The sequence below is a fragment of the Neovison vison genome, chromosome 11 (assembly GCF_020171115.1).
Source record: "Neovison vison isolate M4711 chromosome 11, ASM_NN_V1, whole genome shotgun sequence".
NCBI lineage: Eukaryota > Metazoa > Chordata > Mammalia > Carnivora > Mustelidae > Neogale > Neogale vison.
In genome coordinates, this window is record NC_058101.1 from 63,390,505 (window position 1) to 63,404,023 (window position 13,519).

At 39.3% G+C, this 13,519-nt stretch overlaps 1 protein-coding gene across 1 annotated transcript in view; it reads left to right on the forward strand.

The window, feature by feature from the left end:
- STK32B (serine/threonine kinase 32B) overlaps positions 1 to 13,519 on the forward strand; it is a 414,607-nt gene that overhangs the window by 202,288 nt on the left and 198,800 nt on the right. The gene's annotated exons all lie outside the window — the stretch shown is intronic.

Genomic DNA, 13,519 nt, shown 5'->3' on the forward strand with positions numbered 1-13,519 from the left:
AACCTTCTGCACAGCACAGGAAACAGTCAACAAAACAAAAAGGCACCCCACAGAATGGGAGAAGATATTTGCAAATGACACTATGGATGAAGGTCTGGTATTCAAGATCTATAAAGAACCCCTCAAACTAAACAGACACAAAACAGATAATCATGTCAAAAAATGGACAGAAGACTTGAACAGACACTTCTCCAAAGAAGACATACAAATGGCTAACAGATACATGAAAATATGTTCATCATCATTAGCCATCAGAGAGATTCAAATCAAAACCACATTGAGATATCACCTTACACCAGTTAGAATGGCCAAAATTAACAAAACAGGAAACAAGATGTGTTGGAGAGGACGTGGAGAAAGGGGAACCCTCTTACACTGTTGGTGGGAATGCAAGTTGGTGCAGCCTCTTTGGAGAACAGTGTGGAGATTCCTCAAGAAATTAAAAATAGAGCTTCCCTATGACCCTGCAATTGTCTGTGGAGTTTTTATTTTTATTTTCCAGTTGTGATAAAAACAAACAAACAACATAAAGTGTACCATCTTAAACATTTTTAAGTATAACGCCCAGTATTATTAAGTATATTCACAATGTTGTACAACCAATCTCTAGAACATATTTTGTCTTGTGAAACTGGAATTGAAACTCTGTTCTCATTAAACATTAACTCTTTATCTCCCTTTCCCCTCAACCCCTGGCAACCCCCAGTCTAGTCTATTTTCCCTCTTTGAATTTATTCTAGGGACCTTACATAAGTGGATTCATACAGTATTTATATCTTTGTGACTCACCTGTTTCTCTTAACCTGATGTCCTCAAGATTCATCCATGCTATGGTATATGTCAGAATTCCCTTCCTTTTAAAGGCTGAATAATATTCTAGAATATATATATGTATATATATATTCTAATATATATCACATGCTGATATATGTAATATTTATATTGTATACACACACACACACACACACACACACAGTTTATTTGTTCATCCAGGAATGGACATTTGTATTGACCCCATATTTTGGCTATTGTGAATGCTATAATCATGGATCTCTTTCAGATCCCACTTTCAGTTCTTCTGAATATATATACCCGGAAGTGGATTGTATGGTAGTTCTATTTTTAATTTCTTGAAGAATCTCCATTCTGTTCTCTATAACAGTCATATATTTTACATTCCCACCACCAATACCTCTGACTCATTTGATGACAGGCATCTGAATGGATATGAGATGGTGTCTCGTGGAGGTTTTCATTCGCATTTATGCTTACATTTGCACACATTTTCTTTAAACCCTACAACAATTCTGTTTAATAGGTATTTTTATTTATATAAATTATACTATGTTAATATAATTTATATAAATTATATGTATTTATATAATATATACATATTTGAAGAAACAGGATAGAATCTTTAACTGACTTGTTTGAGGTCACAAGTGGGAGAATCAACTTGAAACCAGGTATTTCTGACTCTCCTGCCTAACCTATTAAAATATTAAAACACATGTTGACATGTACCATTTTACAGATAACCCTTGTGTGGGTTATTTTGCACATTTGATCTCATTTATCTCTCTTAAACACAGTTTCTCTGTCTAAAGATTATGTGATCGTTATTATTATTGTTATGGATATTGTTTTCCACACAAGGCAAATGAGGCTGAGGGAGATGTGATTTCTATGAATCCCACAATTATTGAGCACTGACTGTGTTCCAGGCCCTGGAGATGCAGAAGGAGACAGGTATCCTACAGACAATAGCATTTGGGGATGTGATCAGATCTTGTGATTTTTAGGTGATTAGGGAAATTACTTATGGGCCTGGAAGCAGCTTTGTTGGGGCAAATGCAAAACTTTGCTTGGGTTTGGTCAGCATGCGGAGAAAAGCCCATCTCTCGGAACAGCTCTCATATCCAGAGACACTGTTGACTTTTCTGGAGCTACAAACGATGATCCACAGTCTACAATCCATGATTCACAATCCACAAACCAAGATCCACTGGGCATTGCCTCTGCAGGCAAAACAAGCCTCAGGCAGAGTAGATAAAATTTTCTCAAATCAAAGAGAAAGTAGTCACCCCTTCCCTGTCAGACAACTAGACTGCTTCTCAAAACACTGCTGGAAATACTCCTTCCAAAGTAAAATTTTATCTGGAATGTCAAATGGCAGGGGAGGATTTTCCTTTGACTCAAAATCTATATTCTTTGGCAGTTTAGAGCATTCAACCAGCTGAGATTCACCAGCAACTGAGTGTGTAGGAGTTAACGGCAGAACAATACCATACAAAACAACTAGGGTTTAAAACAAATGCCGTTTATTTAGCTCATGATTCCGTTGGTCTGAATTTGGGGCTAACTTGACCAGGCTGTTTCTCTAGTCGTCCCCGCTGAGCCACATGGCCCGCCCCCTCCCCCTTTAGCTGGCTAGCTCAGAGTCACTACCATGTCAGGTTAGAGCACCTGGAAGGTGAGCCCTGGCACACGTCCCACATCTTCATGTGTATCGTTGTCCCCTTGGCTGGGGAAGTCACATGGCTAGAGGTCGGTGTAGGGAATCACAGTATGGGGAGACAGGATGTAAACCAGTTGGGGCCATTGCTACAATCAGTCTGTTATAAAATGTCTCTTTGCCTGTGGCAGTGGCATAAGGATCAGAACAGGACTTCCAATCACACAGACCTTTGCTTGGTCCTGGCTGTCCGGCTTGTTTAGCAAGTGGTCTTTGCCTCCTCTCTAAGCATTGCTTCTCTCCTCTGAAAAATAGTAAAGCATCATGGCACTGGGAGGCTCAGTAGGTTAAGCATCTGCCTTCAGTTCAGGTCATGATCCCATGGTCCTGGGATCAAGCCCCTTGTTTGAGTGTTTCTCCCTCTCCCTCCACCACTCCCCCTGCTCATGCTCTCTCTCTCTCTCATTCTCACTCAAATAAATAAATAAAATCTTTTTTAAAAAAAAGATCATGTACATCTTATAAAGCATCATGTACAGCTTTACTGATTAAATGAAATTGGTAAGCTAGCATAGAGGAAAGTGCCTAGACTGTGGCCATCAATTGTGTTCTCTAGCATTGGCTTGTACACATCTACAGCTATTTGATTATGTCTAATGTTTTTTGAATCCTTTTTTACTTTTTTTTTCCAATTTATTTATTTTCAGAAAAACAGTATTCATTATTTTTTCACCACACCCAGTGCTCCATGCAAGCTGTGCCCTCTATAATACCCACCACCTGGTACCCCAACCTCCCACCCCCCCCGCCACTGCAAACCCCTCAGATTGTTTTTCAGAGTCCATAGTCTCTCATGGTTCATCTCCCCTTCCAATTTACCCAAAAGCACATACCCTCCCCAATGTCCATAACCCTACCTCCCTTCTCCCAACCCCCCTCCCCCCAGCAACCCACAGTTTGTTTCGTGAGATTAAGAGTCACTTATGGTTTGTCTCCCTCCCTATCCCATCTTGTTTCATGGATTCTTCTCCTACCCACTTAAGCCCCCATGTTGCATCACCACTTCCTCATATCAGGGAGATCATATGATATTTGTCTTTCTCCGCTTGACTTATTTCGCTAAGCATGATGCCTAAAGCAATCTACACATTTAATGCAATTCCTATCAAAGTACCATCCATCTTTTTCAAAGAAATGGAACAAATAATTTTAAAATTTATATGGAACCAGAAAAGACCTCGAATAGCCAAAGGGATATTGAAAAACAAAGCCAAAGTTGGTGGCATCACAATTCTGGACTTCAAGCTTTATTACAAAGCTGTCATCATCAAGAAAGCATGGTACTGGCACAAAAACAGACACATAGACCAATGGAACAGAATAGAGAGCCCAGAAATAGACCCTCAACTCTATGGTCAACTAATCTTCGACAAAGCAGGAAAGAATGTCCAATGGAAAAAAGACAGCCTCTTCAATAAATGGTGTTGGGAAAATTGGACAGCCACATGCAGAAAAATGAAATTGGACCATTTCCTTACACCACACACAAAAATAAACTCAAAATGGATTAAGGACCTCAATGTGAGAAAGGAATCCATCAAAATCCTTGAGGAGAACACAGGCAGCAACCTCTTCGACCTCAGCCGCAGCAACATCTTCCTAGGAACATCGCCAAAGGCAAGGGAAGCAAAGGCAAAAATGAACTTTTGGGATTTCATCAAAATCAAAAGCTTTTGCACAGCAAAGGAAACAGTTAACAAAACCAAAAGACAACTGACAGAATGGGAGAAGATATTTGCAAACGACATATCAGATAAAGGACTAGTGTCCAAAATCTATAAAGAACTTAACAAACTCAACACCCAAAGAACAAATAATCCAATCAAGAAATGGGCAGAGGACATGAACAGACGTTTCTGCAAAGAAGACATCCAGATGGCCAACAGACACATGAAAAAGTGCTCCATATCACTCGGCATCAGGGAAATACAAATCAAAACCACAATGAGATATCACCTCACACCAGTCAGAATGGCTAAAATCAACAAGTCAGGAAATGACAGATGCTGGCAAGGATGCGGAGAAAGGGGAACCCTCCTACACTGTTGGTGGGAATGCAAGCTGGTGCAACCACTCTGGAAAACAGCATGGAGGTTCCTCAAAATGTTGAAAATAGAACTGCCCTATGACCCAGCAATTGCACTACTGGGAATTTACCCTAAAGATACAAACGTAGTGATCCAAAGGGGCACGTGCACCCGAATGTTTATAGCAGCAATGTCCACAATAGCCAAACTATGGAAAGAACCTAGATGTCCATCAACAGATGAATGGATCAAGAAGATGTGGTATATATACACAATGGAATACTATGCAGCCATCAAAAGAAACAAAATCTTGCCTTTTTTACTTTTGAGCATTACTGGAAGCTCCTTTACTGACATTGCCTCTGCTCTATCCAATATACTCCTTAGTAAATGGTTTTGCAGATGTTGGGATATATGATCTTCTCTCCATGTCTGTGTAACACTCTCAGATTATTAAAGCCCTAAAGCTTATCATCCTTCCCAGTCCCAATGCACTGTAATGTATTCCAGTTTGGCCTCCAGATGTCTTCACAGTGACCCAACCTAACCACAGTCATGCTCAAACTATTTTCACCCCTTAAGAATCCACTAGCACCTTGTCTCTTACAGGATAAAGTCCAAGCCCTGAGCAGGGCATTCTAAATCCCCAGTGCTCTGGTCATTGTGTTTCTCTCTAGATATGACCCTTCCCCACACATATCCTGCAGTGTAACAAGCCTTAAATTTTTGCCTTTGGGTGTGCTGCTTCTCCATCTGAAGTGCCTTGCCTTCTGTTCCTTTTTCTGGTCAACTCCTAATCATGTGTCCCTCACTTCCTCCAGGAAGCCCTCCCTGACTGCCCACCACAACCCCACTAACCCTTGTTTGCATCACTGCTGCCACTAAACCTGCAGAGTCCCCTAGGTTCTATCATTTCACTTACCACACTTCATAAAAATTACCAGTTTACCTACCTGAAGCTTCCATCAGTTTCTGAGCAGCTGGCGGGCAGGGACCAATAATGAATAATAGAATGAATGACCCATCCTTCTCCAAATTAGTGTTCAACTCATAGCTTCCAAGCCCATAATCCATTCATTGTGATACATAAGATGTCTTGGGCAGCAAAGACTGTGGTTTATTTTATAAGTAAGGAGACAGAAGAGAGTGCTCGTTCTAATTTATATGGGACTTCTGTATATTAGAACTAATTAAAAGATTTCTTATTGTAATTGATGGGAAGGGTGGAAAAAGCAAATGTCATTGTCACACTTGAAGACTCCCCAGCCTCATTATCCAGTTTTTGAAGGGTAGATCTGCACAAATGAGTACTGTGTTTCTATCCATGGCCAAGAATAAAGGCATCAGTATTTTGTGTGCTATCATTTTGCTCCCAGGACTGTCCTACTCTGATTCCTTTTCCTAATCCCAGCTGATAGAAGGAAGCACTTTGCCGTCTTAGCTAAAACGAGTCACTGAAGATTTTCGTGTTAAATTGTGTGGTGCCTTCACAGCATACCAAGTATTCTGCAGTCAGCTCTGCTCCCTGGAAGTTTGTTCACTGTGGAAAACCACCTCCCCTAAGTGAATTTAACAGGAAAAGGGTCTATCTGTTCTCTACCATAATTGGGGGGCGCTGCAGGCTGAGAAGGGGGAGCATGGGCTTCGAGGCTCCATCACCTCCTCACCATAAAATCGCAGCACGTTCCTAAACCTCTGAGCCTATGTCCTCATCTGCAAGGTAGATTCAAAGAGCACGTCTACAGTGCTGGTCGGAAGTTGGTCTCTGGATGCTGGATGTCTAGACTGTTTAGACAGAGTAAGTGACTTTTCTATTTCCCATTGGTGAGAAATGGGATTCAGACTCAGGCATTCTGATTCTAGAACCCAAACCCTAATAACTCTCCTCCTCCCCACTTCCATTCTTTTTCCTTCCTTCTTTCCTCTCTCCCTTTTTCTTTGCTTTCTTCTAAAACTATTCATTGGATGCTGTGTGTCAGACACTATGTTGAACATCAGGGACACAGTGGTGACCACAGTTAAATGTGGCACTTGCTCCTAAGGAGGTTATGGCCTAGTGGGGGGAAGTGAGGAAAAAAAAAATTTTTTTAAATTACAGAATAGCAAGGAGATAAGACAGCAATTATTTTATTGAAGGAAGGAGAAGTATATTTGTGTGTATCTTCAGGGACTAGCAAAAGCCCAAAGCAACATAGCATTTATAATAAATCATAGGTGTAGTGTTTTTTAAAATAATTTTCTCAGCATGATTTCACTTTTCTTTGATCTAGCACAGAGGTGGGTGAAAAGCCTGTTTCCCAGGGTCTGAACACCTGAGTTCTTGGCCTGGCTCTCTACTAACTTGTTCTGTGACATTTGATAAGATGTCAACCCTCACATCAGCACTACTTTCCTTACCTGGGATATGAGACTGATATGGGCACCTGGGTGGCTAAGTTGGTTAAGCATCTGCCTTCGTCTCAGGTCATGATCTCAGGGTCCTGGGATCCAGCCCCATGTCAGGCTCACTGCTCAGCTGGGAGTCTGCTTCTCCCTCCCTCTCTGCTCCTCCCCCACTTGTGCGCTCTCTCTCTCTCATTCTCTCTCTCTCTCAAATAAATAGATAAAGTCTTTTTTAAAAAAAATTATTGATAATCCTGCCCTCACTGCTTCTCTGCTTTTCCATAGGTAATGTAGGGGGTGCGTGATGTCCATGAAAGCTCCCTGAGAAGATACAAGTTGTAAATTGGTATGTTTAAGGCTTACGTTAGGAAACTCACATTCCTTGAACTTCTTCAATGGAGAGATCTCCAACTAGTCCATGGCAAAGCCTAGCCCAGGTGACTGTAGGCTCTAATGTCCCCTCTTGAGACATCTCAACTGAGGCACTTCCAGAAACAAGACAGGAAAGGAGGAGTTTCTGTAATGAATTGCTTTTCTATGCTCAGAATCACTGCTCTTTATCCTCCCCCCGCAACATAAATTCCTATTGGACATTTGTTATTATTGGTTATAATAGAACCATTTTGTGAGTATCTACCATGTGCCAGGATCTGTACTAGACATGTTGGACAAGGAATCTGATTCTTACAAGAACACTGTGAAGTCAGTTCCAGTCCTCATATTACAGATAATAAACATGAACTCATTTTATTATCTGTTCCCACTGGAAGAAGCTGGATCACTTTCTGTACCCATCATACCAACTGCCAATGAAGCTGTTCATCATCTCAGAGAATGACACTGGGTGGGTAGATGATGCATAGCCCCATCTGTATATCTTCTTCAGTCCTCTGTCCTCCTTTGTTTCTAGCCCTTTGGTTTATCTATTTCCCAGCCTGTCCACCCTATTCTACTTACCCATGGGTTCTACCCTAGGCTGTCCATGTCATTCCTTCACTTTTAGGAGAGGAGAAGAGAATAAAGAGAAAGAACCTGGGCTGGGGCCACACCTGGATTCAAATCCCAGCAGTACCACTTCTAACCTGGCTGATGTTAATTAAGCAAGGTCTTTTTAGCCCATGCCTTGGTCTTCCCATCCACAAAACAAAGTAAGACAGAATCAGAGTGAAAGCTACATGCAGTGACTAATGCAGTGCCTGATATATTGCCCAGATTTTAGTAGGGTCTCAGTTAATGTGAGTTTCTTTCTGTCTCACCCTGATCGTTTAATCTGGTCATTGATCACCCTTTCCCTTTTTTTTTCATCATTTATTCCTTTTAATCCTTCTGCCACTACTTACACCTTAGTCTTCCTAAGGACTTCTCCTTGCTCTGCTCCTTGACTCTGAAACACCTACCAAAATAATTACAGGCTCTTCATTCTCACTTGTTGATATCTACAAAATTTGACTTTAACATCCCTTTCCAATATTCTCTCCTGGGGTTCCCCTGGGGTTCCCAGGACTCTGTAACACAGTGCTCATCCACTTGTTCTTGCTTCTTGGACAGTTATGTCATTCTCTCTGTCTTAGAGTCTCCTCCCCTCCACTTCCGCCTGAAGAAAGCCTTCATAAAACTAAGTCTGTTCCTCCAACTTTATTTATTTCTGAGACCGAGTGTTTCTCTGGGGAAAGGGCAGGACATTTTATTATCTGGAATCCTCTGAGCCTGTCGAAATGTTTATAATTTCTTTTTTCTCCTTTTTTTTTTTTTTAAGAATGCAACAGTCTGAGGGGTTTGAAGTGGCGGGGGGGTGGGAGGTTGGGGTAACAGGTGGTGGGTATTATAGAGGGCACAGCTTGCATGGAGCACTGGGTGTGGTGAAAAAATAATGAATACTGTTTTTCTAAAAATAAATAAATTGGGGGAAAAAAAAGAAAAAAATAAACAAAAACAAAAACAAAGAAAAAAAAAAAGAATGCAACCCCCCTTTGTTTAATTGTGTTACATTAGTCACCATAAAATACATCATTAATTTTTGATGCCATGTTCCAAGATTCATTGTTTATGTAAAACACCCAGTGCTTCACGCAATATGTGCCCTCCTTAATAACCACAACCATGTTCAACCATCCCTCCACCCCCCACCCCCTCTAAAACCCTCACTTTATTTCTCGGAATCCACAGTGTCTCGTGGTTCATCTCCCCCTCCAATTTGCCTCAACCCACTTCTCCTTTCCTTCTCTTAATGTCCTCCATGTTATTCCTTATGTTCCAGAAGTAAGTGAAACCGTATAATATTTGACTTTCTCTGCTTGGCTCATTTTTTCAAAAATTAAATTCAATAATTTCTTTCATAGATCTAGGACCACTCAGATTTTCCATTTCCTCATGTGTTAGTTTTGGTAAACTATATTCCTCTAGAGTTTTAAATTCATCCAGAATTTTTAAGTTTTTTTCCACAAGTTAATTTATGAAACCTCTTTATTATATTTTTATGTCTGAAGGATCTATTTTTTAAAATCAGTATTACCAGGGGTTTATCAATTTTATGTGGTTTAAGAACTTTGTTTTTTTTAAATTTTCATTATTTATTTTTATTTTTTATTTTTTAAGATACACATTTATTTATTTTATTTTAAAATTTAATTTTCTTATTTATGCAATTTGTGCCCTTTTTAATACCCACCACCAGGCTTACCCAAATCCCCACCTGCCTCCCCACCAAAATCCTCAGTTTGTTTCTTAGAGTCCACAGTCTTCCATGGTTCATATCCTCCTCTGATTTCCCCCAATTCCCTTGTCCTCTCCATCACCCCTTATCCTCCGTGTTATTCTTTATAGATTTTAATACAAATGCTAAAATCTTAGAACTTTTAGGTAAAACTTGGGTTTTTTTTCTCTTTTTTTATCAATTATTTTCATTAACATATAATGTATTATTAGCCCCAGGGGTACAGGTCTGTGAATTGTCAGACTTACACACTTCACAGCACTCACTATAGGACATAACCTCCCCAAGGTACATAACCAACCACCCTCTCCACCTCCCCTCTCCTCAGTAACCCCTCAGTCTGTCTTTTAAGAGTAAGAGTCTTTTATGGTTTGTCTCCCTCCTGATCCCATCTTGTTTCATTTTTTTCCTTCCCTATTCCCCAAACCCCCACTCTGCCTCTCATATTCCCCATATCAGGGAGATCATAAAATAATTGTATTTCTCTGGTTGACTTATTTCACTCAGCATAATAACCTCTAGTTCCATCCATGTCATTGCAAATGGCAAGATTTCATTCCTTTTGATGGCTGCATAGCATTCCATTGTATGTATGTGTATGTGTGTTTATATATAAGTGTGTGTGTGTGTGTGTGTGTGTGTATCACATCCTCTTTGTCCATTCATCTGTTGATGTACATTTAGGTTCTTTCCATAGTTTGGCTATTGTGGACATTGCTGCTATAAACATCTGGGTGCACGTGCCCCCTCGGATCACTATATTTGTATCTTTAGGGTAAATATCCAGTATTGTTATTGCTGGGTCATAGGGTAGCTCTGTTTTCAACTTTTTGAGGAAACTCCATACTGCTTTCCAGAGTGGTTGCACCAGCTTGCATTCCCACAAACAGTGTAGGAGGGTTCCCCTTTCTCCACATCCTCTCCAACATCTGTCATTTCCTGTCTTGTTAATTTTAGCCATTCTGACTGGTGTGAGGTGCTATCTCATTGTGGCTTTGATTTGTATTTCCCTGATGCCGAGTGACGCTGAGCACTTTTTCATGTGTCTGTTGGCCATCTGGATGTCTTCTTTGCAGAAATGTCTGTTAATATCTTCTGCCCATTTCTTGATTGGATTATTTGTTCTTTGGGTGTTGAGTTTGATAAGTTCTTTATAGATTTTGGATTAAGAACTTTTAGTTTTATTGGTCTTTAATATTGTGCATTTGTTTCTATTTCACTGATTCTGTACTTTAAAAATTAGTTCATAACTATAATTTTAAAGTTCTTTTTCTAATTTCTTTAGATGTATAGTATATCATTAATTTTTAGCATTTGTTTCCCTTTCTAACAATGCACATAAGGCTATAATTTTCTTCTAAGCATTGCTTTATCTGAACCCACATAAATTTTATTATTTTTGTTGAGGAGTAACTGATAATATTGTGTTAGTTTCAGGTGTACAACGTAGTGATTCTTTGTTTATATACAGTATGAAATGGTCACCATAACAAGTCTAGTTATCATCTCTCATGATACACAGTTGATTACAATGTTATTGACGATATTCACTATGCTGTACATTATATCCCCATGTATTTTTATAACTGGAAGATTGAACCTCTTAATCCCCTTCACCTATTTTATCCATTCTGTCACCTTCTCCTCTCTGGCAACCATCAGTTTGTTATCTATATCCTATGAGTCTATTTCTGTTTTGTTTCATTTGTTCATTTTTTATGTTTTTTTGATTCCACAAGAAGTGATATCATATGGTATTTGTCTTCTCTCTCCAGCTTATTTCACTTAGCATAACACTCTCTAGGCCCATCCATATTGTTGCAAAAAGCAAGATCTCATTCTTTTTTGTGGCTAAGTAATATTCCTTTGCACATATACACAACATCTTTATTTATTAACCTATTGATGGACACTTAGGAGAGGGGAAGCCCAAGCAATTAAGCCAGGAAAAGAAATAAATATTTTCATATCTTGGCTTTTCAATAATGCTGTGATTGGTATAGAGGTTAATGTCTTTTCAAATTAGTGTTTTCATTTTCTTAGGACAAATACCTGGAAGTAGAATTGCTGTATTGCATGGATGTTCTATTCTTAATTTTTTGAGAAACCTACATACTGTTTCCCATAGTGGCTGCAGCAATTTACATTTCCACCAACAGTGCACAAGGTTTCATTTTTCTCCACAACCTTGTCAGCACTTGTTATTTCTTGTCTTTTTGATATTAGTAATTATGATAGGTGTGAAATGATATCTCGTTTTAGTTTTGATTTGCATATCCCTGATGATTAGTGATGTTGAACATCTTTTCATGTGCCTTTTGGCCATCTGTATGTCTTCTGTGGAGAAATGTCTATTCAGGTCCTCTGCCCATTTTTTAATCAGATTTTTAAAATATTGAGTTGTAGGAGTTCTTTATATATTTTGAACGTTAATGCCTTATTGAGTATATAGTTTGCAAATTTCTTCTCCCATTTAATGGTTGCTTTTTCATTTTGTTGGTGGTTTTCTTTGCTGTGCAAAAGCTTTTCAGTTTGATGTAATCCCAGTTGTGTTTTTTTTCCCCAATTTATTTATTTTCAGAAAAACAGTATTCATTATTTTTTCACCACACCCAGTGCTCCATGCAAGCTGTGCCCTCTATAATACCCACCACCTGGTACCCCAACCTCCCACCCCCCCCCGCCACTTCAAATCCCTCAGACTGTTTTTCAGAGTCCATAGTCTCTCATGGTTCACCTCCCCTTCCAATTTACCCAAATTCCCTACTCCTCTCTAACGCCCCTTGTCCTCCATGCTATTGGTTATGCTCCACAAATGAGTGAAACCATATGATAATTGACTCTCTCTGCTTGACTGATTTCACTCAGCATAATCTCTTCCAGTCCCGTCCATGTTGCTACAAAAGTTGGATATTCGTCCTTTCTGATGGAGGCATAATACTCCATAGTGTATATGGACCACATCTTCCTTATCCATTCATCCGTTGAAGGGCATCTTGGTTCTTTCCATAGTTTGGCGACTGTGGCCATTGCTGCTATAAACATTGGGGTACAGATGGCCCTTCTTTTCACGACATCTGTATCTTTGGGGTAAATGCCCAGGAGTGCAATTGCAGGAAAATACAGAAAGGGAAATTAGAGAATTGATTCCATTTACTATAGCACCAAGAACCATAAGATACCTGGGAATAAACCTAACTAAAGAGGTAAAGGATCTATACTTGAGGAACTATAGAACACTCATGAAAGAAATTGAAGAAGACACAAAAAGATGGAAGACCATTCCATGCTCTTGGATTGGAAGAATAAACATTGTTAAAATGTCTATACTGCCTAGAGCAATCTATACTTTTAATGCCATTCCGATCAAAATTCCACCAGTTGTTTGTTTTTGCTTTTGTTCTCCTTGTCTGAGAAGATAAATCCCCTCCCCCCCCCAAAAAAAAAATCCCACTAAGATATTACTGCCTATGTTTTCTTCCAGGAGCTTTATGATTTGAAGTCTTACATTTAGGTCACTAATTCATTTTGATTTAGTTTTTCTCTATGTATAAGGAAGTGGTCCAGTTTTATTCTTTAGCATGTAGCTACCTAGTTTTCCCAGGACCATTTATTGAAGAGACTGTCTTTTCTCCATTGTTTATTATTGCCTCTTTTGTCGTATATTAATTGACCCTATAAGCAGGGGTTTATTTCTGGACTGTCTATTCTGTTCTGTTGATCTGCATGTCTGTTTTTGTTTCAGAACCATACTGTTTTGGTTACTATAGCTTGTAAGAAATCTGGGGTCATGATACTTCCATTTTTTTCTTCTTTCTCAAGAATACTTTGACTATTTACGGTCTTTTGTGTTCTCATACAAATTTTAGGGCTGTATATTCT